At 34.8% G+C, this 7,415-nt stretch overlaps 1 protein-coding gene across 1 annotated transcript in view; it reads left to right on the top strand.

Moving 5' to 3' along the window:
* The first annotated feature begins 1,659 nt into the window (after positions 1-1,659).
* Positions 1,660-7,415, top strand: part of ARHGAP24 (Rho GTPase activating protein 24) — a 648,119-nt gene continuing 642,363 nt past the window's right edge. Inside the window, exon 1 of the mRNA XM_027060078.2 lies at positions 1,660-1,683. The gene's annotated coding sequence lies outside the window, so the exon portion shown is untranslated. The remainder of the gene's footprint in view (positions 1,684-7,415) is intronic.

Raw genomic sequence — 7,415 nt, 5'->3', positions numbered from 1 at the left:
TGCTTCCTTACTAATATCAACAAGGCAGATTTTCAAATAGTTCATTTGCATTTCATCCAGAACCCCGCTCTTTATTTAGATAGGGTTCTGGGGTGTCTGCCTAGATGACTCTTTACTTGCATCTGGGCTTAGCTAACTTCTCATCCTTTAGGACACAATTAAGGCACTATCTCGTCCTTAAAGACTTCCTCATGCTTATTGAAAATAATGCTGCAATAAACATAGGGGTGCATGTATCCTTTGAATTAGTGTTTTTGTATTTTGGGGGCAAATACCCAGTAGTGTGATTCCTGGATGGCAGGGTAGTTCTATTTTTAATTTTTTGAAGAGCCTCCATACTATTTCCCACAGAGGCTGCACCAGTTTTCATTCCCACCAACAGTGCATGAGGGTTCCTTTTTCTCCATATCCTCACCAACACTTGTTGTTTCTTGTGTTTTTTATTTTAGCCGTTTTGACAGGTGTGAGGTGAAGCTAGAGAGTATAATGCTAGGCAAAATAAGTCAGAGAACGACAGATACCATATGATTTCACTCATATGTGGAATTTAAGAAATTAAAAAACAAAGGGAAAAAAGAGAAACAAAGCAAGAAACAGACCCTTAATTATAGAGAACAAACTGATGCTAATGAGGGGGGGGCGGGTGTGGGGGTGGGTGAAATAGGCGATGTGGATTAAGGAGAGCACTTGTGATGAGTATTGGGTGATGTATGGAATTGTTGAATCACTGTATTATGCACCTGAAGCTAATATAACACTGTATGCTAGCTCTACTGGAATTAAAATTAAAAACTTAAAAAGAAAAAGACTTCCTCATGCCTAGACTTAGGGCCAGGTGCCCCTCTTATACCAGTCTAGTGTCTGCCTCATCACAACATAAGTTGCCTGCTACCACAATGACCTGTTTACATGTGTAACAGCTTTAGCCACTAGAAAGTGGATTCTTTGAAGGATAATGGTGTGTCTTTTAACCTGGGGTCTCCAAAGCTTGGTACCTAACAGGCACCAATAAAAGTTTGTTGAATTAAGAACGGTGTAATTGTGGTTGTTTAAGATTGGTGAGTATCTGTGCTTTTTTTTTGTGTATAGAATATTTATAAAGTATGTTTTTCATTATGGGGTGTGTTTTTGTAGAGTTGGTTGGAGAATATCTTTATAAAGGATCTTTTCAGGTTACCAGTTAATCACTTTGGGTCTTGTTTTTTTTAACCAAGGTGCTAAAATCTCTGGGTAACCAGGGTGCGACTTCTCAACCTAACTCTGTGAAATTACTCCTTTACTGTCTCAGTATGCTCAAATGATTGTGAATGGTTTTCTAGGTCTTAGAAAGTCTTTTGGTATTTAAATAATAACATATAACTTAAAAACTATTTTCAAACATACACAAAATCATATTATGTAGCTGATATGGAACTACTTCCCACAAAGTTTTTATATAAATAAATATATATATATTTATGAGAATGATGTTCTGAAACTATGTTTCCAGTAATAGAATGCATAAGACCTAGTTACTGAATGCATAAACTGTATAAACATATGTATGTGATCTAGTATTGACCCATTAAACCAAACACATTTGTTAAGATTGAATCAGTAGCAGAAAATGTTTCAATATTTTTTTTTTTCCTTTTTAGAATACTGGTTGAGTTGGGTCTGCTGCTTATAATTCTGAAGGGTAAGGTAAGAACATGAGTTGAATACCTACCGTATACCAAGCATCTTATATAAATAGTCTAGTTTAAAATTTATAATAAGCCTAGGTTACTGTCCCATTTTATAGATGAGAAAAGTGAGTATCATAGATGCTTATGCCATAGATCTTATGTTTGTTGTTCAAATTTTCAGAGTTAATCAGTGATGAAGTCTGGTTTTGAAGCCAGGTATGTTTGAGAATAATTGGCAATAGATTTGGCCCAATAATTGCTCTTTGAACTTAGCCATTGACCAATTTGATTTGTATACCCAGGTCCCTTTGATGATGTAGTAAACAAAAGCAACACATTATTGCTGAAAATATATTATTGTTAAAAAGAGTTAACAGGTACCGTAAAGGAGATTATACCATTATTAGGTATAACCTGGGTTTATGCAGATTTGTAAAGAATAATTTAACATGTCTCTTATGTTCTTTTAATTTCTTTTTCCTTTCTTTCCTTTTTAAAAAAAGTGGCTAAAGACAGATGCTGCTTTTCTTATGAGTGCTTATACATGTATAAAATCTCTAATTAGGTTTTCTTAAATATTAGCAGTTTTTTATCCAGTAGAATTTGTCAAGAAGAAAATAGAACAAAGAATATTTATGCCATTCTTCACTTATACATATGAAAAATTGAAAGTAAAAGGTATCTGACCTGATAATGGATGCCTGCTAACATTTTGGAAACTTTTCTAATAGAATGCAAAGTTACTAAATGATAGAGAAAAAATATCTTTCGGTGACATGTCTGAAGATGGTAGCAGTGCAAATTTTCTTTCTATATGGAAAACAGTTGACATTAATGCAGTATATAATGAACATTTTCAAAAGATACCAAGTGAATGTAAATTAGCTATAACCACACACAAGGATAAAGCCAGCCCTGAAGTTACAGATGAAAAAACAATCTATTGGATTAACCTTTGTTTCCACAACTATTATAGCCAGGGGGAGAAGGGTCACACTGAATATTAGTAATTTATATCTCAACCCCATTTGTAATTAGAAGGTTACCAGCCACCATTCCCCAATTATCTTTCCAAGTGGTACACCATCTTAATATGTCAAATAGAATTTGTAGATGCAGCAGTAAATTAAAAAATAATAAAAATTTAAACTTAAATTAAGATTAAAGAGAGAGAGAGAGCGAGAGAGAGCTATTTTGACCTGAAGAGGGGAGCTCCAGTGCCAGACCCATTCCCTGGCATTGACCCAGAGACAACAATCCTGGTGGCAGAGCTGTGTTTCATTGAAATATTTTTATTATTTATTTTTCTCTTGAAAATGTATGCTGTGCACATGACATCAACTTCCAAGCATATAAAAAGCCATTCCCAAACATAAACCTTTCTTTTATTGTCTTGTTTCTATTTCCCAGAGGCAACACCATTGCAGTTTTTTGAGACTTTATCCAGATTATATATTTATTTTAAACAACGGAATTTCTGGAATGCTCTGTCATGTATATGTCCCCATGAAACACATTAAGTGCACTTTCCTTTTCTATTCTGCACCTTTGGCTGAAAATTAAAGTTGCCTGGCAATTCTGTCATCGCATGCTTAATATGATATGTAAATTGTTGGCATCTTTGCCCTCTGTGGCCTCAGCTGCCTGAGAACTCCCACAATAGCAGCAGGATGAATGACAGGCCACATCCAGTAGCATGTGTTTAATTTTCAGTGAGCTACCATGAGAAAAAAGAATACGTCTTTGTATTTAATGAAGGTTCAATATGCTTATCCTGGCATTATATTACCTTTCTGGCAGCTAGGTGATTGAAAAAAAAAATATGTGTATTTGTGTGTCTCCTTACACAGTTGTCATGTATGTAGAGAGTGATTGAGGGCTTCTACTTTATGAATTTATGAAAAATTCCTGTGTTCCCTGGGAAGCAGAAATCTGTCTCTACTGTGCCTTTCCACTGTCGTCTTGGTGGTGCTATAAATTCTTATCTCCTTAAACTGCTTCACTGAAGCATAATTGGCACACAGTAAACACCACATATTTAAAATACTTAATTTGATAAGTTTTGACCTAGGTATAAACAGTGAAACCATCACCACAGTAAAGATGATGAACACATCTGTTACTGCTAAACGTCTCCTAATGCCCTTTGGAATTTCCTCCCTTTTGCCTTCCCCAGCCTATACCCAACGACTACTCTGTTTTCTTGAGCTACAAATTAGCTACCATTTTCAAAAACTATATGTAAATGGAGTCATATACTGTATATTCTTTTTCATCTGGGTTTTACTCAGCATAATTATTTTGCATTTCATCCCTCTTGCTGCATGTATCAGTGGTTCACATCTTCTTCCTGTTGTGTAGTACTCCACTACAATTTGTTCATCCATTCACTTATTTAGGGATGTTTGGGTTGGTTCTAGCTTTTAACTCCTACAAATAAAGCTTCCATGAACAATTATGCTCAGGTCTTTCTATGGACGTCTTCTTTCATTTTCTTCGGTAAACGCTACGGAGTAGGATGGGTGAGTCATATGATAGGTGGGTATTTAATTTTTCAGGAGACTGCCAAACTGTTTTTCAAAGTGACTCTACCATTTTACATTCCCAACAACAGTGTATGAGAGTTCTAGTAGCACCACATCTTGCCAACCTTTGATATGTTCAGTGTTTCAGGTTTGATAAATTTAATAGGTATGTAGTGGTAGCTCATTGTGTCTTTAATTTGCATTTTTTCCAATGACATATGATACTGACCATCTTTTCATGTTCTTTTTTGCCATCTGTATCTCTTCCTTGGTGAAGTGTCTGCTCAAACTATTGCTTTAATTAATTAATTCAAATTGTTTTTGTATTTAGTTTTGGAAGTCATGTATATTCTAGATACAAGTCCTTAATCCCATATGATTAGCAAATATTTTCTGTATGCAAGTATTTTCTCAACCTATGGTATGTTTTCATTATCTTTACAGTGTCTTTCAAAGAGTAGACATTTTAATTTTTATGAAGTCTGGTTCATCAGTTAAAAAATATAGGTTATGCCACTAGTGTTATATCTTAGAACTTTTTGCTTAGGTCAAGGTCACAAATACTATCTCCTATGGTTTTTTTTAGAAGTTTTTAAATTTAGGTTTTACATTTAAGTTTGTAATAACTTTTGAGTTAATTTTTATATGTGGGGTGAAGTTTTGAGCATAGTTTATTGTTTTGCCACTAGTGCTACCCTGTCTTAATTACCGTGGCTTTATACAACTTTTGAAACTCCCAAATCTAAGTCTTCAAACTTTGTTTTTCTTATGTAAAGTTGTTTTAGCTATTTTGGTCCTTTTCATTTGCACATGAACTTTAGAATCAGTTTATTGATCTTCATAAGTAGGCATGCTATACTTTTGATTAGGATTACATTGAAACTGTAGATCCATTTGGAGAGAATTGACATCTTATCAATGTTGAATCTTTTGTTCCATGAACATAGTAAATCCTCCCATTGGTTTAGGTCTTCTTACTTTCTCTTAGCAATACTTTCTAGTTTTTGGTGTATAGGTCTTACATATTGTTGACAGATTTATTTCTAAGCATTTCTTATTTTTTAGGTTATTGCAAATGGCACTAAAATTTAATATCTGATTGCTCTTTGCTAGTATATAAAAATATAATTGATATTGATGTATTTTTCTTGTATCCTTCAATTTTGCAAAACTCACCAATTAGTTCTAGTAGCTTTCTGTTAGATTCCATAGAATTTTCTACATGGTCATTGTGTCATCTGCAAATAAAGATAGTTTACTTATTACTTTTTAATCTGTATGCCATTTATTTACTTTTCTTGTCTTACCACATGTCCTAGCACCTCTAAGACAAATTTCAATAGAACTAGTGAGAGTGGTCATGCTTGCCTGTTTCTGATCTGAGAAGGAAACATTAACTTCCCCTTCAGTTTTAAAGATATTTTTTAGTGTGACAGTACTTTAAAGGCAGCACTCCACTGTCTTCCAACTTGTATTTTTTCTAATGAGAAACTTGTAGTCATTTTCATCTTTGTTCTTCTGTGTGTGCTGTGTCTTTTTTCTCTGACTGCTTTTAAAATTTTGTCTTTATCATTATTTTAAGCAATTTGATTTTGATGTGCCTCGATAGTATTTTTTGTTTATTTGTTTCTTGTTTTGGAGGTTAATAGAGATCCTTGGATCTATAAGCTTATAAATATATTTTTAAGTCAAATTTGGACCTTTTTCAGTCATTGGTTCAAATATTGATTGCTTCTGTCTCCACTCTTCTTTAAGGACTCTACAATTACATCATACACTTCATAGGCTGTCTCATAGTTCACTGATGTTCTCTTCATTTGTTTTTGTTTTTGTTTTTCTGATTCATTTTTGATGGTTTCTAATGCTATGCCTTCAATTTTACTAATCTTTTCTTCTGTAATGTCCAAATCATTGTTTATTCCATCTAGTGTATTTTTTACCTGAGATATAGTAGTTTTCATCACTAGAAGTTTGATTTGCATCTTTTTTATATCTCCCATGCCATTACTTTTTATAGATGAGGAAACTGAAGCACATAGAAGGTAAGAAATTTGCCCAAGATTCCAGAGCTATTAAGAAGTGGATACCAGGGATACAAATTTAGGCAGCCTGATCCCAAAGACTTCATTTTTAATCAATGTGTATATTCTTTTTTTTTTAATTTTTTAATGTTTATTATTGACAGAGAGAGAGACAGAGCATGAGTGGGGAGGGGCAGAGAGAGAGGGAGACACAGAATCTGAAACAGGTTCCAGGCTCTGAGCAGTCAGCACAGAGCCCGACGCGGGGCTCGAACTCACGGACAGCCAAGATCATGACCCGAGCCAAGGTTGGACGCTCAACCGACTGAGCCACCCAGGAGCTCCTCAATGTGTATATTCTTATTTTAAGTGGTTTATCACTATCCCATACTATTCTTTTCCAAAGAATTTAGAACAATTGTCACTTAAAAGAACATAAAAATTGTTATTTTTGTTGTTGTAGTAAACTATCAGCAAGCTGCAAAACTTCCTCAACTTTTAAAACTCAACTTAGATGACAGTTCTTAAAAATCTTCCTGATCCTTCACCACCAATACAGGATTTCAAGCCTTTGTTCTTCTGTCTATAATGGTATTATAGCATTTTGTAGTTGAATTTTGAATTCAATATTCAGTTGAATATTGAATGGAGGGTAGGTTGTTTGGTGGACTAAGTAAATATTTAGGGCATGTACAGCCTATTTTATGGTCAGTGGTTGAAGTGCTGACAGCAATCAAAGAAGGTCACCAGATACTAGCAAGAAGGATAGATAACATGACTTCTCAGCATAGGTGATGTACCATGGATAAGGACTGGGCAGTCTTCAAGGGCTACCTTGGCTCCAAAAGGCTTCTCGGGTTGTTTTATATGGTGACACTACTCCAGAGGGTTCCATTCATGTCAGTATCTATGTGAATAGTAATCCCCTAGAATTGTGGAGTCCATAACCATCACAATGGCATGCAGCTGCTCTTTGAGGTTACCAGGTATATTACAGAATAAGGTGACTTAAATTGGAACTCCACTGGAGGCAAGGTGGCATCTGAGTACTAATTTTTCTTTCAACAGGATTCCCTGAGGCCTCGTTACACTGTCTTAGGCTCTACAAACGTATCCTCTCTTGTAACTAACTACTTCTTCCTTTCCTGTTTACTTAATTTCTTCACTTTCAATCCGGGGATGTTTTTCTTCTGTCTTTGGGA

This window comes from Acinonyx jubatus, chromosome B1 (genome assembly GCF_027475565.1).
Source record: "Acinonyx jubatus isolate Ajub_Pintada_27869175 chromosome B1, VMU_Ajub_asm_v1.0, whole genome shotgun sequence".
In the NCBI taxonomy this organism is placed as follows: Eukaryota; Metazoa; Chordata; class Mammalia; order Carnivora; family Felidae; genus Acinonyx; species Acinonyx jubatus.
Note: the sequence above shows the minus strand (reverse complement) of the source record. Positions and strands in the feature narration are given on the sequence as shown.